Raw genomic sequence first — 27,096 nt, 5'->3', positions numbered from 1 at the left:
CCAGGGCCACAAAGTTTGCTTCATTCTTCCTCTTCCCACACTCCAGGCTTTTGTTCTACCTGGAGGTCTGTTTGGCATGTACGCAGCTCCTTTAAATGTCACACAGAAATGGATTCACTACTAAAAAAACAAGTCACTGTCCTGCAGGCATAGAAACCACCAGTTGCAAAACTGTTCCCTTCTGTTTTTTACGATTAGGGAAAGGGGGATACCTAGTCAGTTGTACAACTGAATGCATTCAACTGAAATGTCTCTTCTGCATTTAACCCAACCCCTCTGATTAGTGATACTTGGAAAATGTTTGTACCAGTCCCAAATTAATTATTGCACAATTTTGAAATGAATTCATGGTATTTGTGAGTGGGAGTTGACATTTGCACTGACGATCTAATTGTGTGCTCTGAAACCTTAGGATACACGTACCTGCAGGGGGTGCGTACTGGCAGCAGAGAAGTCAGACGCATGAGAGCAAAAAAATGATTTACAACGGCACAGTTTAATAAACAAAACCACCGTAAACAGAACAATAACTCAATGGGTAAACAAAACACGTTACATACCAGCATAACGTGCACAAGCACTACAAATAAACAATTCCTGACAAGGACACGGGGGGAACAAGGGGGTTAAATGCACAACATGTAATGATGGAATTGAAACCAGGTGTGTTGGAAGACAAGACAAAACAAATGGAAAATTAAAGGTGGATCGGCGATGGCTAGAAGACCAATGACGTCGACCGCCGAACGCCACCCGAACAAGGAGAGGGACTGACTTCGGGTGGAAGTCATGATAATACACCTTGACACGCGGCTCCAGCAGCGCGCCAACACCGGCCTCAGGGACGATCCAGAGGGCGAGGCACTGGGTGATCAGGACGAAGATGGTGGAACTCCTGCAGCATTGAAGGGTCCAACTAATCCTCGACCGGAACCCAGCACCTTGCCTCCGGACCATACCCCTCCCACTCCACGAGATACTGAAGGACCCTCGCCTGACACCTCGAATCCAGTATGGCGTGAACGGAGTACGCCGGGGCCCCCTCGATGCCCAGAGGGGGCGGAGGAACCTCCCGCACTTCAGACTCCTGGAGCGGACCAGCCACCACCGGCCTGAGGAGAGACACATGGAACGAGGCGTTAATACGGTAATCTGGGGGAAGCTGTAACCTATAACAAACCTCGTTCACTCTCCTCAGGAATTTAAATGGCCCCACAAAGCGCGGACCTAGCTTCCGGCAGGGCAGACGGTGGGGCAGGTTTCGGGTCTAGAGCCAGACCCGGTTCGCCTCACTGCGGTGATGGTCTGCATTCTCTTTTTGGCGCAGCACAGCCCACTGAAGGTGAACACGGGCAGCTTCTCATGTCTCCTCAGCGCACCTAAACCAGTTATCCACCACAGCAGCCTCGGCCTGACTCTGATGCCAAGGTGCCAGAACCGTTGGGTACCCCAGTACACACTGGAAGGGAGAGAGGTTAGTGGAGGTGTGGCGAAGCGTGTTCTGTGCCATCTCGGCCCAGGGCACGAACACTGCCCACTCCCCCGGCCAGTCCTGGCAACAGGACCGCAGAAACCTGCCTACATCTTGGTTTACTCTCTCCACCTGCCCATTACTCTCGGGGTGAAACCGGGCAGAGGGAGGAGACGACAGGACTAAGAGAACCGATCCACAACGACCAGGATCACGGTGTTACCCTGTGAGGGGGGAAGATCGGTAAGAAAATCCACCGACAGGTGCGACCAAGGCCGTTGTGGAACGGGTAAGAGGTGTAGCTTCCCTCTGGGCAGGTGCCTAGGAGCCTTACACTGGGCACACACTGAGCAGGAGGAAACATAAACCCTCACGTCCATAGCAAAGGTAGGCCACCAGTACCTCCCACTCAAACAGCACACTGTCCGACCAATCCCAGGATGACCAGAGGAGGGTGACGTGTGGGCCCAATCGATCAACCGGTCACGAATAGCAGACGGGACGTACAGACGCCCAGCGGGACACTGGACGGGAGCAGGCTCTGCACGTAACGCCTGCTCAATGTCCTCATCCAGCTCCCATACTACCGGCGCCACCAGGCAAGAGGCGGAGAGTATGGGAGTGGGATCCATGGGCCGCTCCTCTGTGTCATACAGCCGGGACAATGCGTCTGCCTTCATGTTTTGGGAGCCTGGTCTATAGGAAAGTGTGAACACAAAACGGGTGGAAAACATGGCCCATCTTGCCTGGCGAGGGTTCAGTCTCGTCGCTGCCCGGATGTACTAAAGATTGTGGTGGTCAGTCCAGATGAGAAAAGGGTGTTTAGCCCCCTCAAGCCAATGTCTCCACGCCTTCAAGGCCTTGAGGACAGCTAACAGCTCCCGGACCCCCACATCATAGTTTCGCTCCACCGGGCTGAGCTTCTTCGAGAAGAAGACACAGGGGCAGAGCTTCGGTGGCGTACCCGAGTACTGAGAGAGCACAGCTCCTATTCCAGCCTCGGATGCGTCCACCTCCACTATGAATGCCAAAGAGGGACCCGGATTGGCCATCTTGGGAGCCGAGGTAAATAGAGGCCTCAGGTGACTAAAAGCCCTGAAAATCTCGTCTACAAAGGCTTGGAAGACTGATGGCGCATTCATCAACCCAGTCGGCATGACGAAGTACTCATAGTGCCCTGATGTGGTACTGAAAGCTGTCTTCCACTCGTCTCCCTCCCTGATACACACCAGGTTGTAAGCGCTCCTGAGATCTAGTTTGGTGAAGAAGCGCGCCCCATGCATCGACTCACTCGCTGTGGTAGCGGTAGCGGGTAACTATACCTCACCGTGATCTGGTTCAGACCCCGATAGTCAATACACGGGCGCAGACCTCCCTCCTTCTTCTTCACAAAAAATTAACTTGAGGAGGCGGTTGAAGTGAAGAACCGAATGTACCCCTGGCGCAGGGATTCGGAGACATATAGCCTCCATCTCCACCTGTGAGAGGGGATACACGTGACTCCTGGGAAGTGCAGCGTCTACCAGGAGATTTATCGCACAATCGCCCCGTCGATGGGGTGGTAATTGAGTCACCTTCTTTTAGGAGAAGGCGAGAGCCAAATTGGCATATTCAGGGGGAATGCGCACGGTGGAGACCTGGTCTGGACTTTCCACTGTAGTAGTACCAACGGAAACCCCCAAACACCTCCCCTAGCACTCCTGCGACCACCCTGTGAGAGCTCTTTGTGGCCAAGAAACAGTGGGGTCATGACACGCTAACCAGGGTAGGCCTAGCACCAAGGGAAACGCAGGAGAGTCAATAAGGAAGCGACTAATTCTCTCCTTGAGACCCCCCTGCGTCACTATGCCCAGAGGAACGGCGGCCCCCCTAATCAACCCTGACCCTAATGGTCGACTATCTACGGCGTGAACGGGGAAGGGCACAGCCACGGGAACAATGGGGATCCCTAAACGATGGGTGAACAATCTATCTATAAAATTCCCAGCCGCGCCTGAATCGACGAGCGCCTTATGCTGGGAATGCAGGGAAAACTCAGGAAAAGTGACATACACAAACATATGTGCAACCAGAGGGCTCTGGGAGAGAATGGTGCCGGCTCACCTGGGGTGAGGAATGAGCGCCCTGCCTGCTGCCTTGTTACCCAGAGGAACCAACCCGGCACCGACCGGCAGTGTGACCTCTGCGGCCACAGATGGTGCACGAGCTGGAAGCCCCTCCGGTCTCCCTGCGCACCACCCCTCCCAGCTCCATGGGTATCGGAGAAGGGGTGCGGGGAGATGAAACCAACAGACCCCGATATGAATGTCCGCGGGTAGCCAGCAGGTTATCCAGCCGGATGGACAGGTCCACCAGCTGGTGGAACGTGAAGGTGGTGTCTCTGCAGGCCAACTCCCGACGGACGTCCTCACGCAGACTGCAGCGATAAGGGTCGATCAGGGCCCTGTCGTTCCATCCCGCGCCGGCAGCCAGGGTCCAAAAATCCAGGGCGAACTTCTGGGCGCTCCTCGTCCCCTGCCTCAGATGGAAGAGGCGTTCACCCGCCGCTCTACCATCAGGCGGGTGGTCGAAGACTGGGTGAACTCCTCAAACTGGTCCAACGCCGCATCTCCCTCTCACCACACGCAGTTGGCCCACTCCAGGGATTTCCTGGTGAGGCACGAGACGAGGGTGGACACCCTCTCACGGCCCGAAGAAGCCAGGTGGACGGTTGCCAGGTATAAGTCCAGCTGCAACAGGAACCTCTGGCAGTTCACAGCCGTCCCATTGTATTCCTGGGGAAGGGAGAGACGAATCCCACTGGGTCCAGGAGAAGGAGGGGCGCATAGTGGAGACCCCGGTTGTGCTGGTGGAGGCGCTGGGAGAACTCCCTGTTTCTCCCAGCGGTCCATTGTCTGGACAACGAGGTCCATGGCGGTGCCAAGATGGTGGAGCATTGCTTCGTGCTCCCGGACGCGCTCCTCCACCCCTATACCCAGGGTACCTGCGGGGAACAGAGGGTTAAATACACAACATGTAATGATGGAATTGAAACCAGGTGTTTGGGATGACAAGACAAAACAAATGGAAAATGAAAGGTGGATCGGCGATGGCTAGAAGACCGGTGATGTCGACCGCCGCCCGAACAAGGAGAGGGACCGACTTCGGCGGAAGTCGTGACAGTACCAGCCTAAGACACAATGTTAAAAGTCATCCTAAACTACTAAAACATTCTCACGAAGGGTATACTTGATCATTAAGGACAACAACCACCTGAGCCACTGCCTGTTCACCCCGCTACCATCCAGAAGGCGAGGTCAGTACAGGTACATCAAAGCTGGGACCGAGAGACTGAAAAATCTCAAGGCCATCAGACTTTTAAACAGCTATCACTAACACAGAGAAGAGAGGCTGCTGCCTACATACCGACTTGAAATCATTGGCCATTCTAACAAATGAATCACAAGTAACTTTATTAATGCCACTTTAATAATGATGTTTACATATATTACATTACTCAACCCTTATGTATATACTGTATTTTATGCCATCTATTGCATCTTGCCTATGCTGCTCGGTCATTGTTCATCCATATATTTATATGTACATATTCTTATTCCATCCCTTTACTTAGATTTGTGTGTATTAGGTAGTTGTTGTGGAATTGTTAGATTACTTGTTAGATATTGCTGCACTGTCGGAACTAGAAGCACAAGCATTTCACTACCCTTGCAATAACATCTGCTAACCATGTGAATGTGACCAATAAGATGTTATTTGATGATTAGCGGTTGTAATATGATCAGGAAAATTGACCAATTTCTGAATCTGACCTGCTATGTTTTTGCTGGTTCAGCACAACCAGAAAGTACTTACCTAAGTTCCAGGCCTACTGTCAGCATTTACTTATCAGCTATGGAGGATTAGATCTGTTATCATGGTTCATGCTAGATGACAAATTTGAATCATGCATGGGCCTACATCCTGAGAGAATGTTGTGATGCTCTCCATTAGAAGCTGTTCAAAGGAACTGGAATGCATATAATATAACATATGGGGATGAGTAGATTACAACATTTTCCCACGAGTGTTTGCAAGACAGAATGTTGTGTGTTCTGTGAATTTACAGTACATCTTCACTTGGGCTGCTTAAAGAGCTCTTTAAGGCCTACATTTGTATTTGTAAGATGTGCATACAATCAAAGAGTGGGCCACCAACAAAAACATAAACAATATAAGGAATACATTCTTTATTTGGTTTTATAAAGTGGGTGGTTCGAGCCTGAATGCTGATTTGCTGAAAGCTGTGGTATATCAAACCGTATACCACGGGTATGACAAAACATTTATTTTTACTCTTCTATTACATTGGTACATTGTTTTTTTTCCCGATCTGGTCTCATCGCTGCAACTCCCCAACGGGCTCAGGAGGCAAAGGTCAAGTCATGTGTCCTCTGAAACCTGCCAAACCACGCTTCTTAACACCCACCAGTTTAACTCGGAAGCCAGCCGCACCAATGCATTGGAGGAAACGCCCTTCAACTGACGACCGAGGTCAGCCTGCAGGCACCCATCCCGCCACAAGAGCATGATGAGCCAAGTAAAGCCCCCCTGGCCAAACCCTACTCTAACCCGGACAACACTGTGCCAATTGTGTGCCTCCAGATCACAGCCGGTTGTGATACAGCCCAGGTCTGTAGTGATGACTCTAGCATTGTGATGCAGTGTCTTAGACCACTGCCCCACTCGGGAGGCCCTGGTAACCAATTTATAATAGCAGTAAGGCACCAGTTAGGCAACTACTGTAGCTATCCAGCTAGCTAGTAAACATGCTAGCTATTTCAGTGGATGTTTTCAAATTTCTACTGACAAATAAATACATTTCTAGCAGCAAATATGTTAATTTATAGCCATGGTATAAACAGGATAATCAACTCAGGGCTCTATGCCTTCTTTGGAAAATAATGCAACTCTGTGGAAGGATAGTTCCAACCTTCCACGTCGTACATGATTTTCCTGTGAACACATAGCCCCTCCTTGATTATCCCTTACATCATTTGGTTATGACATAAGACATACAGTACATAAAACAAAATACATATTCTTCCAAACTTGGAGTTAATTGGTTTAATTCACCTGGTTTAATTGAGGATTCATTCTGTTATATTTAGGTTTCCATTAATAGAAAGTAGCCGAGGCTTACTGGGAATTCTACATACTGTGGCTTTCATTTATGTGTTGTTTTGTCAGTGATTGCAATAGCCTACAATTTAACAAGAAACGGCGGGGAGAAAATGTTTGTAAATATGTTATTTTGATTGCTTTACATAAGGTGCATGTATTTTCCCACTGCTCCTCAGAAAGTTGTCTGGATACAATGAATAGTTGTCATGGTTGAAGTAGGCCTATGACTTGTTCACACTGCAGACCTTAATGATCAAATCAGTTGTTTTTCAAACCCGTTTTGGAATACTGACTGTCCAAACAGCAAGTTACAAATGACCAAATCGGATGAGTGTGATGAGTGTGCGGTCATTTGCTGACAGGCTATAATCCCTTGAGGAGTTTGTTTTGCATGGCCCGGTGCCCCGGGTGGGTGTAGATTTCACTTATGGATCAATGGAATGGTCTAAAATGAGCAAACTCCGCTCACCTATGGCACACAAAAAGAACTTGATCACTCAGAAGCTATGCAGCAAGCTAAGGTGACAACAATGCCTGCCATGGACATCCCAGTTGCTTCGAATGCTCAAAGTCATACTGTGAAAACACTTTATAGCCTCAAAGGATAAGATTATTCAACTTTCAAAACCTATCCTTTTTGGCTAGCTATTTAGTACATTCACTAATTAGTTTGCAAACAATCAACAGTAGTGAGTGCATACATTTTAGTATTTGTTCAAACTGGTCCCCCATTGGAATCAAACCCACAACCCTGGCATTGGGCCACACTCTACCAACTAAGGATCACAGACCTTCACCACTACAGCTCAACAAACTGTCAACAGAATAGCTAGCTAGCAACAAAATATGCCAAATAACAGTCTAAAAACCACTTGAGAGCAAATCAATTAGATTTGACCATTCAGACAAAAGTCCAATGGCCAGGAATCAAATGTGTATCTGATTTCAAACCACCTCCGAAGGTGCACACTTTTTGAACTTTTCTATTGGTTCCATTGCAATAGGCACGCTTAATCAAGCACAGATAAAGTATTTTATATGATTTCAAATAATATATGTGTCTGTTACATATCTGATTCCATGCGCTTTTTGGTTGTTCAGATTGTAGGAAAAACAGCAGATTCTAAAAAACAAAACAAATATTGAGTCACTTCAAACTGCCAATGTGAACAAGGCTTTTGTGGCGCGGAAGGATAACGCCCCTAGATGTGGAGTTGGGAATGGAGGAATTGAGAATTGAGTCCCTCAAATCATTTACAACTTGGAAACTGGGGTGACAACATTCATTGCATGTACACTACGGAGTTCACAGAGACGCGCCGCAAACGGTTACTTTTTTGGATCTATGAAATTATGAATTCGACGTTTTTTTAATTGTCGAAGGGGAAAATAAAATAGGATCTATGATAACTCCAGGTGGAATTATTTATCAATTTTAAATCAGAAAAAAAGGAATGCATCCTTTCTTTGTGAAACTAACTTTCCTGTTGTCGCTGATTGTTCTAACACGAGGTAAGCGCAATAATAATATTAAACCATGTTTGGTTCGATACACAGTGGCTAAATATTAATAACATATGTATATATATATTTAAAAAACATATATATATATACATTTAACCTATTACGGAGATGTTTTCCACGAATTCACTTACATACGCTCGTATTATTGCAAAGTAAATGCTGACAGGAACAAACAACTATCTCAGAACGTTGCACTTGTTGCATTCGAACTCCAAGCGTTTTTTCAAAGGCAGCTTCTCTCTTTGAGGATGGCTTGACATAAGGGAAATACTTGGCAAAACTGCCTCTTTAGTTGTGCTTCTTTTTTCTTCAGCTTCCGTTTAGTTTCTATCTTAAGTTTACTTTGTATTCACAGATAGCCAGGCATCACATTGTCAACATCAGACATATTGATATTGGTTGTAGTCTCATGCATGACTCCCACAATTGTGAGAGTTTCTTAATTTGCAGTGATTTGAGCTCCCATAAGGCACTGATAACCAATTACGATTTATGTATAACTGCTCTGTTATAACTTATTCTCATTCCAACGTATACTTTCTATGTAGGTTTTATTTGCACATGGATATTGTTTCCATTTCCTCCATACGTTTCATGTGGATGTATTCATTGTGCGTGCGCCTCTCGCTAGACAGCTGTTGCACTCTCGGCTCGCAGACGCAGCTCGCGCCAGACCAACCTGGTGCCAGACAGACGCTGCAACAGACGGTTCGCTGTGCGTGACGCGTTTGCCAGAAAGTTCACTGTTCAGTCTATAACTTTTCACAGGAATATGAAAACTCAAGCCTCGGCCATTGGGGCAGTTTTGAGTCGAGTTACACAGAACCGTTTTCGCAGCGCTATGTTACTCCCCAAATATAGTACATTCGATGGGACAGCTGAAAAGGGAAGAAGAATGCACCTACCAGTGTTGTGTCAATTCCCATTCATCATAAACTGCACTTCAAGATGGCTGTAGTCACACCTGGGCCATAACAATCACCTTCATGAGGGATAGTTTTGTAATTTATTACTCATGGCTTAGTTAACAAAGCACTTTGGTGTTATTTTGTTAATGTGATGACTGTATGTGAAAATATTCTCCTCAAATGTGAAAATAGAAAGAAGACATGAGTATTTATACTTGGATTGTGCTGTTGTTCTTGTGCTGACACATTCTGTTTGCAGGTTTAAGATGCTCTATGTCCACCGAGTTGTGTTTGAAACTGGGGAGGTGTGAGGCCACAGCTGATGGAAATGGAGAGTGCAAGTAAGTTTCAAATCCCATTATTTGACTAGAGGGAAACACCTGCAGCCTGTATAAACACATATTATACATTCCAGAGATCATTTAGTGAATGACATAACTTTTTCTGATAAGTTGTTAAATCGTGTTGAGCTGAGGCCCGCCATAGGCCGCTCACTGCATTTTCAGTTCTCTCAGAGAGCAGCACATGCCTATTGTTGGAAGGCAAACACAACCCAGGCTTATTGATGAGGACTGCACTGGGGGTTGCTGTGTCTGTGTGTCTCGTGGCCTGCCCAGTTTTGCCCACTGCTACTGCATGAAGGCTCCCTCTCCAGCAGAGGTCTATGTTCGAGACACCCACTCTGGGCCCAAAATCTTGTTTCTCTTTTCTTTCACGGAGCGACAGCTGGGCTTTGCCAGAAGCTCGGTGGCCATTGTTCTCCAGTCAGATTAATTCTCTGTGACTAATCTGGGTGAGGCTTCCCAGAGTGCTGGCTGCGGCCTCTGTCCTACTCCCTACTCCCCCCTGACCTACTGCCTCTCCCCCCGTCCTACCCCCTACTCCCTCTGTCCTCCCCCTGCTCAAGGGTTTTGTCCCCCTGTTGATGTTGAATGGGCTTTTCTCTCTCTCTCTGAGAGATTTCAAAGGACAGATGGCAGTAGAGTATAATTAGACTGGATGGTTTCATAATTGGGAGCCGATACCTAAGGAAACTGGAAGTTGGTAAACAAGTTGTAATACATATCTCAGGTTGTTATAATGTTGTTGTTATTCACTGTTTTTGAAAGTGAAATGAGCAGTTCTATACAAAGTGTTGAGTAGCTCTTCTACATCACCGACACATCAAACTTCTATTGTCCGCTGAACCCTCGTACCCCCTGTTCCATTAAGGCTACCTGAACATTGGCTCTGTTTCCAGCGTGGCATTGGAGTGCCAGTGTCATCTTACTGAGCTGCAGTGGAGTGTGGTGAAGCTGGGCTGGTGCGGCAGCTCAATCAGGCCGGCCGGATCGGCGCTTGGCTCCTGCATGCCCAGGCAGCCATTTTGGCTCTTGGCCACATCTTAATTCTGTCTGGCAGAACCCTCTTGTTGGGCCACATAGCCATCATTGTGCCTCTCACTGTCCTCAGACTCTTTTAGTTAAACATGGAGATTGTGATGGAGCACCATGTGTTTTTGAGAGGGATGGAGTTTTTTTACTATGCCTAATTTTGTGTACTATGCTTATTTTTTAAATTATTATTACGAAGTAACAAGAGTTGACAATCCCACAATGTGTCTGAAATGTGCAGGAGGAGGTCAGAGGTTGTGTCTTCTCTAGTGTTCATTGCTGGAAATGCTGTTTGTTTATGGATATACAGTATGTTTGGACAAATTTGAAAGGCCCAATGCAGCCATTTTTATATCAATATCAAATAATTTCTGTGAAACAATTAAGTGGCTTGCTGTAAAAGACTTCCATTAAAATGGGCACAAATAGCTTTTAGCCAATTGTTTTTTTCTCAACCAATTTTGCTAGGACTGTCTGGGAGTGGTCTGAGTGGGGAGGGAGAAAACTGAAAACTAGCTGTTATTGGCAGAAAGGCTTTAAACTCTCTTTCTTATTGGTCTATTAACCAATTTACAGCATGGTGATGTCACCATGGAAAGCCGAAACTCCCGCCCATGCAAACCTGCTGATTAGAAGGTCCTGTGTAGATTGTATTTTCAACCAGCAACTATCAGGAAATAACACTGATCCAATGTTTTCACACTTTTACAATGTTCATTTCAGCTGTTGTACAATATGATATAAAACACAGGAAACTTATTTTTGACTGTACTGGGCCTTTAAACAGGGTTTTGACAAACTTTAAACAGTGCAGTGATGTGAAAAAGTGCCTGAAACGGGAACATTTGGCGGAGTAAGCTAAGTGCACCCTATCAGATTGATCTAATACTAATACTGTGGCCTAATGTCAACAGCGCTCGTTTCTTTCCATAACAATTTAATCTTCAACATGCATTTCTCACCAGTGTCTTTTCAAAATGGAAGAATTATGTGGCAGGTCCTACTGAATTGTTGACAAATGTTGTTAGCGTTGTGGGAAAATAATACAGTATAAGTGAATGCCTGGATGGACTAACCACATCCAGATGGGTTCTGCAGATAATTGACATGATGCCTTTTCATGTTATGAGTTAGGTGTAATGAATGACCCATCAACCCACGAGGTACTCTAGGCTAGAGCTGGGACGATACCGACCATACACTTATCACAGGCATTAGGCTGATATCGTTCATTACAATAAGTATCCTATGCTAGAGAAACTTGAAGTTTGAAATGAAATACATTTCTAATATGGGTGATTGTTAATGGGACAGTTGGTAGCTACAACCATCAAACTAATTGTAGTAGTTTAAAGGATAATTGTAAAAGACTGTGGGGCACATTAATGTTATAAACATATTGTTCTATTTATCGTTATCGCATCAATTCAAGCAATTTATCGTAATATGGATTTTCCCCCCATATCGCCCTGCTTTACTGTATACCAAAGGCCTTATGTTGGATGTTTAATGAGATGCTCACAGAGAGAGAGTTGGGTGTGGTGGTGCCTGTCTGTGTTACAGCCTGTCTAACCCACTCAATGATATGAGCTACATTCTATAATGGTCTCCATGAAACTCCCTCCTGAGCAGACAAAGTGTCTTTCCACTGCCATGTTTCCATTCCTAACAGGATTACAACGTTCCTTCACCTCAAATAAAACCATGTCACTCTGAAGTCAAGGAAAGTGGGATTCCCAGGTCAAGTCCCATCCAATCCTTCAGTTTTATATAGTACTGCAGGGATGCCTACTTTACATTCCATGAGTACCGCGGCCCAACCCAATATCTGGACTGGCGAATGAGAGCCATCGGGATCAGGGCAGGCCAGGGTAGTTTATCTCTGAGGCCTTGAAGGAGGCCTTTCATCTAGCAGGATGACATGACAGTAACAGAAAGCAGTGCAGTGTAGGGCCAAGCAGAGCTAGGAGAGAGAGAGAGATATGATCCACGATCCTGGCTAGGGTGTGGGATTTAACTGCGAGAAACCAGTCAATTCGAAGAAGTTATTTCTATGAACAGTATGACCTGAAATGAAACTGCTAAATTATATGCGATGTCTAAATCTGATTCTCTACAGCCTTCTTTCTGCTCTCTGTATGATCAATCATCAACGCTCAGGGTGGAGACAGACGGTGCATCTCAATACGGAGCGCAGTTTACAATGCATGTATCTTCTCATCATGGTAGCTTTTTTTCTCGTGACAGGTAGGCCTACATTGCTGCAGCATAGCCTATGCTACAGTAATATATGAACTGAATGCTCATCTAATTTACACATCTCCATCTGGCTTTTGGGGGGGGGTCACCTCAATTTTTAATTGTAAAGATGTTTTAATTTTTATTTATTGCAGCTGCAGAGTTTTAAAACAGCCAATCACTCGAATCGTTGCTTTAAATCAGTGTGCATGTGAGCAATCTTTCGCGGGTCTTTCTCTCTCTCCATCAATTCCATTCAAATTGCATCCAAAATAGATAATCATGTTCAAGATATATACTGTATACAGTAAAGGTCAAAAGTTTGGACACACCTACTGATTCAATGGTTTTTCTTTATATTTACTATTCTCTACATTGTAGAATAATAGTGAAGACATCAAAACTATGAAATAACACATATGAAATCATGTGGTAACTAAAAAAGTGATAAACAAATGTGAGAGTCTTCAAAGTAGCCACCCATTGCCTTGATGACAGCTTTGCACACTCTTGGCATTCTCTGAACCAGCTTCGTGAGGTAGTCACCTGGAATGCATTTCAATTGACAGATGTGCCTTGTTAAACGTTCATTTGTGGAATTTCTTTCCTTCTTAATGCATTTGAGCATATCAGTTGTGTTGTGACAAGGTAGGGGTGGTATACAGAAGATAGCCTATTTGATAAAAGACCAAGTCCATATTATGGCAAGAACAGCACAAAAAAAGCAAAGAGAAATGACCGTCCATCATTACTTTAAGACATGAAGGTCAGTCGATGAGGAACATTTCAAGAACTTAGAAAATGTCTTAAAGTGCAGTCACAAAAATGATGACCGCCACAGGAAAGGAATACCCAGAGTTACCTCTGCTGCAGAGGATAAGTTCATTAGAGTTACCAGCCTCAGAAATTACAGCCCAAATTGTCACGATTGTTTAGAGATGGATTGGACCAAGGTGCAGCGTGGTAGGCGTACATTTGACTTTTATTTAAATGACACCGAAAAAACTAAATTCAAAAACGAACGTAAAGCTACATGCAGTGCAGGAAGCAACTACACACTGTCATGCAGGTGAAAGAGGACCCAAAAGCGACTTGGCGAAAACAGAGTCTTTAATCCAGTAAAGTAATTACAAACAAAAAAACACAACTTTCACTCGAAATGACGAGGACAAACTGGAGACTCGATCTTGAACAGCAGGTGAACAGCAGGTTGCCTCGGGAAGGCACTTGAACCAGACAGACTCAGACACCTGCTCACCACGCAGCATCTGAGGAAAACACGACACGACAGGGCGATACACAAACACAGCACGGTGAATTCTAGACAAGGAACCGACAGGACAGGAACGGAACACAAAGGAAGAAATAGGGACTCTAATCAGGGGAAAGGATCGGGAACAGGTGTGGGAAGACTAAATGATTGATTAGGGGAATAGGAACAGCTGGGAGCAGGAACGGAACGATAGAGAGAAGAGAGAGCGAGAGAGTGAGAGAGGGAGGGGGAGAGAGAGGGATAGAAAGAGGGAAAGAACCTAATAAGACCAGCAGAGGGAAACGAATAGAATGGGAAGCACAGGGACAAGACAAGATAATAAATGACAAAACATGACAGTACCCCCCACTCACCGGCGCCTCCTGGCGCACTCGAGGAGGAATCCTGGCGGCAACGGAGGAAATCATCAATGAGTGAACGGTCCAGCACGTCCCGAGACGGAACCCAACTCCTCTCCTCAGGACCGTAACCCTCCCAATCCACTAAGTATTGGTGACCCCGTCCCGAGAACGCATGTCCATGATCTTATGTACCTTGTAAATAGGTGCGCTCTCGACAAGGACGGGAGGGGGGAGGGAAGACGAACGGGGTGCGAAGAAAGGGCCTGACACAGGAGACATGGAAGACAGGATGGACGCGACGAAGATGTCGCGGAAGAAGCAGTCGCACAGCGACAGGATTGACGACCTGGGAGACACGGAACGGACCAATGAACCGCGGAGTCAACTTACGAGAAGCTGTCGTAAGAGGAAGGTTGCGAGTGGAAAGCCACACTCTCTGGCCGCAACAATACCTTGGACTCTTAATCCTGCGTTTATTGGCGGCTCTCACAGTCTGTGCCCTGTAACGGCAAAGTGCAGACCTCACCCTCCTCCAGGTGCGCTCACAACGTTGGACAAACGCTTGAGCGGAGGGAACGCTGGACTCGGCAAGCTGGGATGAGAACAGAGGAGGCTGGTAACCCAGACTACTCTGAAACGGAGATAACCCGGTAGCAGACGAAGGAAGCGAATTGTGAGCGTATTCTGCCCAGGGAGCTGTTCTGCCCAAGACGCAGGGTTTCTGAAAGAAAGGCTGCGTAGTATGCGACCAATCGTCTGATTGGCCCTCTCTGCTTGACCGTTAGACTGGGGATGAAACCCGGAAGAGAGACTGACGGACGCACCAATCAAACGACAGAACTCCCTCCAAAACTGTGACGTGAATTGCGGACCTCTGTCTGAAACGGCGTCTAACGGGAGGCCATGAATTCTGAATACATTCTCGATAATGATTTGTGCCGTCTCCTTAGCGGAAGGAAGTTTAGCGAGGGGAATGAAATGTGCCGCCTTAGAGAACCTATCGACAACCGTAAGAATCACAGTCTTCCCCGCAGACAAAGGCAGACCGGTAATGAAGTCTAGGGCGATGTGAGACCATGGTCGAGAAGGAATGGGGAGCGGTCTGAGACGACCGGCAGGAGGAGAGTTACCCGACTTAGTCTGCGCGCAGTCCGAACAAGCAGCCACGAAACGGCGCGTGTCACGCTCCTGAGTCGGCCACCAAAAGCGCTGGCGAATAGACGCAAGAGTGTCTCGAACACCGGGATGACCAGCTAACTTGGCAGAGTGAGCCCACTGAAGAACAGCCAGACGAGTGGAAACAGGAACGAAAAGGAGGTTACTAGGACAAGCGCGCGGCGACGCAGTGTGCGTGAGTGCTTGCTTAACCTGTCTTTCAATTCCCAGACTGTTAACCCGACAACACGCCCATAAGGAAGAATCCCCTCGGGATCAGTAGAAGCCACAGAAGAACTAAACAGACGGGATAAGGCATCAGGCTTGGTGTTCTTGCTACCCGGACGGTAAGAAATCACAAACTCGAAACGAGCGAAAAACAACGCCCAACGAGCTTGACGGGCATTAAGTCGTTTGGCAGAACGGATGTACTCAAGGTTCTTATGGTCTGTCCAAACGACAAAAGGAACGGTCGCCCCCTCCAACCACTGTCGCCATTCGCCTAGGGCTAAGCGGATGGCGAGCAGCTCACGGTTACCCACATCATAGTTGCGCTCAGATGGCGACAGGCGATGAGAAAAATAAGCGCAAGGATGAACCTTATCGTCAGACTGGAAGCGCTGGGATAGAATGGCTCCCACGCCTACCTCTGAAGCGTCAACCTCGACAATGAATTGTCTAGTGACGTCAGGAGTAACGAGGATAGGAGCGGACGTAAAACGTTCTTTTAGAAGATCAAAAGCTCCCTGGGCGGAACCGGACCACTTAAAACACGTCTTGACAGAAGTAAGAGCTGTGAGAGGGGCAGCAACTTGACCGAAATTACGAATGAAACGCCGATAGAAATTAGCGAAACCTAAAAAGCGCTGCAACTCGACACGTGACCTTGGAACGGGCCAATCACTGACAGCTTGGACCTTAGCGGAATCCATCTGAATGCCTTCAGCGGAAATAACGGAACCGAGAAAAGTAACGGAGGAGACATGAAAAGAGCACTTCTCAGACTTTACGTAGAGACAATTCTCTAAAAGGCGCTGTAGAACACGTCGAACGTGCTGAACATGAATCTCGAGTGACGGAGAAAAAATCAGGATATCGTCAAGATAGACAAAAACAAAGATGTTCAGCATGTCTCTCAGAACATCATTAACTAATGCCTGAAAAACAGCTGGCGCATTGGCGAGACCAAACGGCAGAACCCGGTACTCAAAATGCCCTAACGGAGTGTTAAACGCCGTTTTCCACTCGTCCCCCTCTCTGATGCGCACGAGATGGTAAGCGTTACGAAGGTCCAACTTAGTAAAGCACCTGGCTCCCTGCAGAATCTCGAAGGCTGATGACATAAGGGGAAGCGGATAACGATTCTTAACCGTTATGTCATTCAGCCCTCGATAATCCACGCAGGGGCGCAGAGTACCGTCCTTCTTCTTAACAAAAAAGAACCCCGCCCCGGCCGGAGAGGAAGAAGGCACTATGGTACCGGCGTCAAGAGACACAGACAAATAATCCTCGAGAGCCTTACGTTCGGGAGCCGACAGAGAGTATAGTCTACCCCGAGGAGGAGTGGTCCCCGGAAGGAGATCAATACTACAATCATACGACCGGTGAGGAGGAAGGGAGTTGGCTCGGGACCGACTGAAGACCGTGCGCAGATCATGATATTCCTCCGGCACTCCTGTCAAATCGCCAGGTTCCTCCTGAGAAGTAGGGACAGAAGAAACGGGAGGGATGGCAGACATTAAACACTTCACATGACAAGAAACGTTCCAGGATAGGATAGAATTACTAGACCAATTAATAGAAGGATTATGACATACTAGCCAGGGATGACCCAAAACAACAGGTGTAAACGGAGAACGAAAAATCAAAAAAGAAATAGTCTCACTGTGGTTACCAGATACTGTGAGGGTTAAAGGTAGTGTCTCAAATCTGATACTGGGAAGATGACTACCATCTAAGGCGAACATGGGCGTAGGCTTCTCTAACTCTCTGAAAGGAATGTCATGTTTCCGAACCCATGCTTCGTCCATGAAACAACCCTCAGCCCCAGAGTCTATCAAGGCACTACATGTAGCACCCGAACCGGTCCAGCGTAGATGGACCGACAAAGTAGTACAGGATTTTGATGGAGAGACTTGAGTAGTTGCGCTCACCTGTAGCCCTCCGCTTACAGATGAGCTCTGGCTTTTACTGGACATGAATTAACAAAATGTCCAGCAACTCCGCAATAGAGGCACAGGCGGTTGGTGATCCTCCGTTCCCTCTCCTTAGTCGAGATGCGAATCCCTCCCAGCTGCATGGGCTCAGACTCTGAGCCAGAGGAGGAGATGGTTGCGATGCGGAGCAGGGAAACACCGTTGATGCGAGCTCTCTTCCACGAGCCCGGTGACGAAGATCTACCCGTCGTTCTATGCGGATGGCGAGAGCAATCAAAGAGTCCACATCTGAAGGAACCTCCCGGGAGAGAATCTCATCCTTAACCACTGCGTGGAGTCCCTCCAGAAAACGAGCGAGCAGCGCCGGCTCGTTCCACTCACTAGAGGCAGCAAGAGTGCGAAACTCAATAGAATAATCCGTTATGGACCGTTCACCTTGGCATAAGGAAGCCAGGGCCCTAGAAGCCTCCCTACCAAAAACTGAACGGTCAAAAACCCGAATCATCTCCTCTTTAAAGTTCTGGAACTTGTTAGAGCAATCAGCCCTTGCCTCCCAGATAGCTGTGCCCCATTCTCGAGCCCGGCCAGTAAGGAGTGAAATGACGTAAGCAACCCGAGCTCTCTCTCTAGAGTATGTGTTGGGTTGGAGAGAGAACACAATCTCACACTGCGTGAGAAAGGAGCGGCACTCAGTGGGCTGCCCGGAGTAGCAAGGTGGGTTATTAACCCTAGGTTCTGGAGGCTCGGCAGGCCAGGAAGTAACAGGTGGCACGAGACGTAGACTCTGGAACTGTCCAGAGAGGTCGGAAACCTGAGCGGCCAGGTTCTCCACGGCATGGCGAGCAGCAGACAATTCCTGCTCGTGTCTGCCGAGCATGGCTCCTTGGATCTCGACGGCAGTGTAACGAGCGTCTGAAGTCGCTGGGTCCATTCCTTGGTCGGTTCCTTCAGTCATGCAGGTGAAAGAGGACCCAAAAGCGACTTGGCGAAAACAGAGTCTTTAATCCAGTAAAGTAATTACAAACAAAAAAACACAACTTTCACTCGAAATGACGAGGACAAACTGGAGACTCGATCTTGAACAGCAGGTGAACAGCAGGTTGCCTCGGGAAGGCACTTGAACCAGACAGACTCAGACACCTGCTCACCACGCAGCATCTGAGGAAAACACGACACGACAGGGCGATACACAAACACAGCACGGTGAATTCTAGACAAGGAACCGACAGGACAGGAACGGAACACAAAGGAAGAAATAGGGACTCTAATCAGGGGAAAGGATCGGGAACAGGTGTGGGAAGACTAAATGATTGATTAGGGGAATAGGAACAGCTGGGAGCAGGAACGGAACGATAGAGAGAAGAGAGAGCGAGAGAGTGAGAGAGGGAGGGGGAGAGAGAGGGATAGAAAGAGGGAAAGAACCTAATAAGACCAGCAGAGGGAAACGAATAGAATGGGAAGCACAGGGACAAGACAAGATAATAAATGACAAAACATGACACACACAAACAAGATCCCACAAACTAAAGGTGGAAAAAGGTTGCCTAAGTATGATCCCCAATCAGAGACAACGATAGACAGTTGCTTCTGATTGGGAACCATACCCGGCCAACAAAGAAATAGAAAAACTAGAATGCCCACCCAAATGACACCCCGACCTAACCAAATAGAGAAATAAAAAGGCTATCTAAGGTCAGGGCATGACACAAATAAATGTTTCACTGAGTTCAAGTAACAGACACATTTCATCATCAACTGTTCAGAGGAGACTTTGTGAATCAGGCCTTCATTTAATTTTTTATTTAATTATTTCACCTGTATTTAACCAGGTAGGCTAGTTGAGAACAAGTTATCATTTACAACTGCGACCTGGCCAAGATAAAGCAAAGCAGTGCGACACAAACAACAACACAGAGTTACACATGGGATAAACAAACATACAGTCAATAACACAATAGAAAAAAAGTTAATATACAGTGTGTGCAAATGAGGTAAGTTAAGGGAGGTAAAGGCAATAAATAGGCCCATGGTGGCAAAATAATTACAATTTAGCAGTGGAGTGATAGATGTGCAGAAGATGAATGTGCTAGTAGGGATACTGGGGTGCAAAGGAGCAAAACTAAATAAATACAGTATGGGGATGAGGTAGTTGGATGGGCTATGTACAGATGCAGTGATCTGTGAGCTGCTCTGACAGCTGGTGCTTAAAGTTAGTGAGGGAGATATAAGTCTCCAGCTTCAGTGATTTTTGCAATTTGTTCCAGTCATTGTCAGCAGAGAACTGGAAGGAGAGGCGGGCCAAAGGAGGAATTCGCTTTGGGGATGACCAGTGAAATATACCTGCTGGAGCGCGTGCTGTTATGGTGACCAGTGAGCTGAGATAAGGTGGGGCTTGACCTAGCAGAGACTTATAGATGACCTGGAGCTAGTGGGTTTGGTGACGAATATGTAGCGAGGGCCAGCCAACGAGAGCATACAGGTCGCAGTGGTGGGTAGTATATGGGGCTTTGGAGACAAAACGGATGGCACTATGATAGACTGCATCCAATTTGCTGAGTAGGGTATTGGAGGCTATTTTGTAAATGACATCGCCGAAGTCAAGTATCGGTAGGGTAGTCGGAGATGCTTAATATGAGACTGGAAGGAGAGTTTACAGTCTAACCAGACACATAGAATATGTGGACATCTACAAATACCTAAGTCAGAACCGTCCAGAGTAGTGATGCTGGATGGGCGGGCAGGTGCTGATAACGATTGGTTGAAGAGCATGCATTTAGTTTTACTTGCATTCAAGAGCAGTTGGAGGCCACGGAAGGAGAGTTGTATGACATTGAAGCTCGTCTGGAGGTTAGTTAACACAGTGTCCAAAGAAAGGCCAGAAGTATACAGAATTGTGTCGTCTGCATAGAGGTGGATCAGAGAATCACCAGCAGCAAGAGCGACATCATTGATGTATACCCCCATAGAGACTACCAGAGGTCCGGACAACAGGTCCTCCGATTTGACACACTGAACTCTGTCTGAGAAGTAGGTGGGGAACCAGGCGAGGCAGTCATTTGAGAAACCAAGGCTGTTGAGTCTTCTGATAGGAATGTGGTGATTGACAGAGTCGTAAGCCTTGGCTAGGTTTATGAATAGAGCTGCACGGTATTTTCTCTTATCGATGGAGGTTATGATATTGTTTAGGACCTTGAGCGTGGCTGAGGTGCACCCATGACCAGCTCTGAAACCAGATTGCATAGCGGGAAGGTACGGTGGGATACAAAATGGTCGGTGATCTGTTTGTTAACTTGACTTTCGAAGACCTTAGAAAGGCAGGGTAGGATAGATATTGGATTGTAGTAGTTTGGGTCTAGAGTGTCTCCCCCTTTGAAAAGGGGGATGACGGCGGCAGTTTTCCAATCTTTGGGGATCTCAGACGATACGGAAGAGAGGTTGAACAGGCTAGTAATAGGGGCTGCAACAATTTCGGCTGATAATTTTAGGAAGATAGGGTCCAGATCTGTTGATTTGTAGGGATCAAGGTTTTACAGCTCTTTCTGAACATCAGCTATCTGGATTTGAAGGAGAAAGGGGAGGCTTGGGCAAGTTGCTTTGGGGGGTGCAGGGCTGCTGATTAGGGTAGGGGTGGCCAGGTGGAAAGCATGGCCAGCCGTATAAAAATGCTTATTGAAATTCTCAATTATTGTGGCTTTATCGGTGGTGACAGTGTTTCCTATCCTCAGTGCAGTGGGTAGCTGGGAGGAGGTGCTCTTATTCTTTTATTCGTAGTTGAATTGCTGCAAAGAAACCACTACTAAAGGACACCAGTGAGAAGAAGAGACTTGCTTGGGCCAAGAAACACGAGCAATGGACATTTCCGACTTCAACTGTATATAACAAATAATTGTAACTTTGTAGGCTGCGTGTCCTGCATTAGGATCACATGTTCTCTCCCAGCTGCATGGTTTGAACGAGGTACGTAATTCCATCCCATATGCTACAGTATAATACAGTACGGTGGTAATACAGTCCACACTCAAAAATATTAGCTTACTGGAGCATGTTTGATTTATTTACCCAGGAGAGCATAGCTGCATCTTTGGGCTTTTAAGTTTTTCTGTTATGCATAATGTGCGCTAGTCTATATATCAGAGACTATGTATTGGATAACAACACAATCATTTGGGCTTTTTTAAGTTTGTCTCATAAAATGTCTTTAATGTATGGCTCATCAGGTCTGAATTTTCATGTCGATCAAAGCTCTAATCAAATCCAGAAATATTTATGCGTTAGAATGACACTTCTGGTTTGGGCGAGAAATTCTGTGTTACCTGGGAGAAAAGTGACTTATTCTCGGGATGGAACATTTGTAAAATACCTGGAAAATATGAAACCCTATCTGGGATGGCTAGAATCAATGGGCTTAGCCTCCGAGCCTCAGACAGAGAGATGAGCGATCGATGGTCCGGAGAGGGCTGCCATGCCCAGAGTTCACATACCTCAGTCAGTCGGCAGGCAAACAGAAGAGACTGCTCAAAACAACTTAGTTTTTTTGACAGGCCATTGATGCAGTGATTCACGTGACCTCTTGTACTTCAAACGAGGGCTTAGTCCCTCACTGGAAAGGTAAGATTTGGAGGTGATGTGGTATGGATGAAACTGGGCTGGGGCATATTGGGCAATATGGCTGGCTGCCTGTCACTCACCAACCTGTCCTGTACTGTAGATAGACCTAATCACTCTAGTTGTGTCCAAAATGACCCCTAATCCCTATGCAGTGCACTCCTTTTGACCAGGACCCATAGACCCTATTTCCTATGTATTGCACTCCTTTTGACCAGGACCCATGAACCGTATTTTCTATGTAGTGCACTACTTTGCCTGATGAGATAAGTTATCTGCAGTAACAGCCTGTCTCCCTCCGGCCACTCCAATATGTCACAGCAGCGTCTCCAGCTTGTGAGCATGTCAGCTAAATTGAGGCTTCAGTAATTGGAGCGCTGCCTATGAGCCTGGCTGGTGAAACAATTATTCTTCAGTAACAGCCAGTAACCCTTCCTTCAGACAGACAGAAATAGCCCAGTTAGCGCCTGAGGCAGAGGCTTCTATGACAGATTCTATTCTGCAGGCACTGTATTCAAAGACCTGGAACTGATATAACCTCAGATAATCAATCTCAAGTTTCTGTCCAGGCTTTATTGAATTCCCTTCAGAATAGCTAACTAGATTGCCTAGCTACATGTGTGTTAAAACTCTCTCTGACTGAAGTTAAATAAGAAGCAGGCCAATTAATTCCCTGGCATGTGTGGTGGTGACTGACCACAGTACATCATGAATGAAAGCGACCCTTGTCTCCGGCCAGGAATGCTTCAATACATCCTCTGTTTGCTATGGGGCAGATGAGTCCCTGACTCTTAGTCCCCCCCCCCCACCCATCCTTTCATTCAGAAAATAGGAAAGGACTGGGGAAAGAAAAGGTGCTGTATTGCATGTGATCATATCATCACACAGGGTCCTGTGGGGTAAATCCATTTTGAATCACTTTTTGACAGCATCCCTTTTGATTTAAACAACACGTTCCATAGAATTGGTCAGTAAGGGACTTTTTAGACCTGAATGCCAAAACATTCAGGAGATAAAGGTGCTCAAAGTTGACCTATTGTGCATAACCCACCGTACCATCACTGGAAAAGATTTGTTTATTTCTTGAAAAAAAAGTCTTTTTTTCCCACCTGAAATGATAAAATAGTTTGAAAACCCTGTTTCTACGCTTTAAAGTATCAATCTCAACTGTTGATCTTTTCCAGTGATGAAGACATGGATATCTCATGGTATGGTGGGGTATGCAAAATGGGACAACTTTGAGCACCTTTTATCTCTTGAATGTTTTGGCATTCAGGTCCAAAAAGTGACTTTCTGACCACTTCTACACTGGGCAAATACTGTATGCATGGAAGGTTTCGGTGAAATCAAAAAGGGTGCTGTCAAAAAGTGATTTAATTCGAATGGTTTTACCCTGTGCTTTCATGGGCCGCCGGGGGCGGAGTCAGCTTTCCTTTAGCACATACCTCAGTGGAGAGAAAGAGAGGCTGAGCTGAGCCTCTAACTGTTCTATTCTGTTCTGACTGATTGTAGTCACTTGATGTTGGGGATTAGAGATATTTGTACCGGAGGGGTGACACATGCCAAGAAAAATCACAAACTTTGATCACCGGCTAATATGAGTGACAGCCACTCAGTTGAGCATGTGTAGCGGGGCAGGATAGAACATTTTAGAGGAACATTTCCTCAATTGGTGTATTTGAACCCGACCGACCAACTGTCTGGATCATAACAGAACAACTGAAAGGGACTTACATTACCCACAAGGCAGCACGCTCCATAGTAACCATGATTACTTGTGGTTTTGCCATTCAACTCTAAACAGAAGATGTGTGCCTTACAGTGGCAGGTGTTCTATGATCTTTCACACACAATACTCACACAGGATACTTTCCACAAAGACAACATAAAACATAAACTAATGGCTTTCTTCTGGATGGAGTGATGAGGACCTTTAAACTTTTAAAAACAGCAACAAACATTCTGAAATCATGTTTAAACTAACGAGGGCATCTGTTTTTTTTTAAATCACCTAAACTTCACAAAATACATTAGAATTACTTCATTTTCTCAGGTAGTACTCAACCAAACACAGCACTTAGCTCAGTGTGCTCTGTACAGTAACTACCTCATGGTCTGCTTCCATGTCACACACCTTCAGCCACCTTTAAGCACTTAAAGACATGCTGTGGAACTTTGTCGACTACTAAGTATTTTTTAAACCTCCCACTTTGGACTGGATGTATCAATGTGTATTTCATACATGCATAATCTATGAGCAGAAGTACTGTCTTACCCCTAATTAGCCATGAAATCCCTAGTTTGAAAGCAATTGTTTTTCTGGAAGCTGTGCTACGCCATTCCCAAATGTTTCCCCCGAACTGGGCCAGCCCCCTAGCGATTCGAGTTCAACCAATGAGTTTCAGCCCCTTGCCATATGGGTGACAGCTGGCAAGATACACATGATGCACCCACAGCAATGCGAGAGAGAGAGGGCAATGACATGGTGCACATATCAGCACACTTATAACGTAGTATGCAATTTTCAGGGACCACTTTTGGCTTGTGAGCACTACCAGTCACTAGGAGAAGGTAGCTATGAGTCAGAAGTCCCAGAGGCCTGCCTCCCCTGACCTTCTCCTGCCTCCCCCGACCTCCTCCTGCTTCCCTCTGACCTCCTGCTTCCCCTGTTCTTCTCCTGCCTCCACTGTCCACCTCCTGCCTCCCTTGTTCTCCTATTGCCTCCACAGTCCTCATTCTGCCTCCACTCTTCCTCCTGCCTCCCCAATATCCTCCTGCTCTACTGTCCTTCTCTTGCCTCCTCTGTCCTCCCCTTTGCCTCCCCTGTCCTCCTCCTGCCTCCCATGTCTTCTTCCTGCCTCCTCTGTCCACCTCCGGTCTCCCTTGTCTTCCTCCTGCCTCCACTGTCCTCATCCTGCCTCCCCAAATCCTATCTCCCCTGTTTTCCTCCTGCCTTTTCCTCCTGCCTCCCCTGTAATCCTCCTGCCTACCTTTCCTCATCCTCCTCGTCTCCCCTGTCCTCCTATTGCCTCCCTTGTTTACATTTACATTTAAGTCATTTTGCAGACGCTCTTATCCAGAGCGACTTACAAATTGGTGCATTCACCATCCGTTGTCCTCCTGCCTCCTCTGTCCCCCTTCTGCCTCTGCTCTATGTTGTATCCCTGTGGCAGCGGCCAAATAAACAGGCCTCTAATAAACACTAACAGATTTGGGCTGGGAAGGTCAGCTCTCATGTGCACGATTAGAGAGAGAGGCTGAGGCACAGTACAAAAGCAGGCCCCAGGGAGTGCTTTTAAACAGATCAGTGAAGACGAAAGGATACTTTAGCAGAGGCACAGACACCAAACAGCCTGGAAAAGAGAGTGGAGAGAAGTGATGCAGGGGAATAGAGTGTTCCTGGCACAGTTTGACTCCAGGCTGAAGGCAGTTTAGTGCCATAAAGAGAAAGAAGTGGAGGCATATAAAGGAGAGACATTTTGTTAAAAAAATCACTTGATAAGTTCGAGGCCCAAAATGGAACAGTTTATCACTTACTCAGTACACTGTGTTAAAATCTGATGTGGTGTTGTTATGAAATTCAATTAGAACAGTTAAGTGTTCCTTTTCTCTTACACCACCGACTGACCAACCAAAACATCCCCCTTGCACAGTACATCACCTGTTGGGGGCGATTCAAGCATTCAACATGTAGAATTGTCGGGAAATTATTAGAAAGTGACGACTGATGTTCGGGGTTCAGATGCGATAGGACAGCCACTCGCTGCTAATTACCGTTCGTCTGCTTGGTCTGTTTTCCCCTCTAGAGAAACTACAGTACGATACTATAGAATGGGTAACATAGAGGTGCTTCATGGCTGTCATAGGATCTATTGAAACAAAGCACAGCCCTGATAGGTCCAGGGGTAGGCCACAACAGCAGGCAAGTGGGAGACTGGAGCCTGTACGCCTCTGTGTGTGTGTGTGTGTGTGTGTTTGTACGCCTGTGTGTGCATGTGTACGCCTGTCTGTCTTCAAAGCCGCAGTGCCTTTCTGCATAGCGACTTCAGAGTGTGACAGATGGCAGATTGGCCCAACAGTGGGGAAACCCCCAGAGTGGTGTCTGCTCCCGAGGTCAGGTGTCATGACAACATCTGCTGCCGGCCTGGGCTGATCCTGAGCCGCCTGATGCACACTGCATCAATGACACACACACACACACGCACAGAGAGACAGAGATCTGTTGCCACGGGCTACTGGTGGCCAGGAAGATAATAAATCCCAGCAGGACAATGGAGGCTACTGGGGCACAGAGGGAGGGAGGCACAACAGTGAAAGGACAACAACAACAGCATCAGCCTGACTAGAGATCCTCCTGTTCTCCTGTTATGCAACATCACTCAGGCACGCCGCACACCTGATATTTGAACAGCTTCTGATTCCTCTCCTCTTTTCAGCTCTTCTTTATTTAACTTTCGAGCAGAAAGTTTACCCGCTGTCGAGATTAGTGAGCTCTAGATGACACAGCCAGGAGTCTGTTGTAGCAGCAGCAGCAGCTGCCTTTCACTGTTTGTTCTGAGTGGTGCAAACTAAAGACTCCATAAAAGAGTTAGTTGAGTGTCTTTTGTTTTGCCCTTTTATAGTCTGTGTGAGGCATTAAGACGGTTAGCCGTGTGTGTCCTGTAAAACGTATTGTGTGCTGACAGCGTATTTGTCGACTTCTCGCCAAGTTAAAGAGAGAACTTTTAGCATTCATGGATAGCGCGTGTTGAGGTTGACTCTGTGCAAATGCCAATGCTTCTGTGTGTTTGAGCAGCGGGGTCACGTGGACCGAGGCAGGGGAGAGGGTGCTTTATGTATTTGTCTTTGAAGCCCCAGTGTGAGACAGGGGGCTGTGTTGTAAGAAACGG

General features: G+C 46.7%; 1 pseudogene; it reads left to right on the top strand.

Annotated features, from left to right (window-relative positions):
- Positions 1 to 7,880: 7,880 nt before the first annotated feature.
- The window catches only part of LOC124034456, a 57,972-nt pseudogene continuing 38,756 nt past the window's right edge, over positions 7,881 to 27,096 (top strand).

This window comes from Oncorhynchus gorbuscha, linkage group LG04 (assembly GCF_021184085.1).
Source record: "Oncorhynchus gorbuscha isolate QuinsamMale2020 ecotype Even-year linkage group LG04, OgorEven_v1.0, whole genome shotgun sequence".
NCBI lineage: Eukaryota > Metazoa > Chordata > Actinopteri > Salmoniformes > Salmonidae > Oncorhynchus > Oncorhynchus gorbuscha.
The sequence above is the reverse complement of the archived record's forward strand: the minus strand, read 5'-3'. Positions and strand labels throughout refer to the sequence as shown.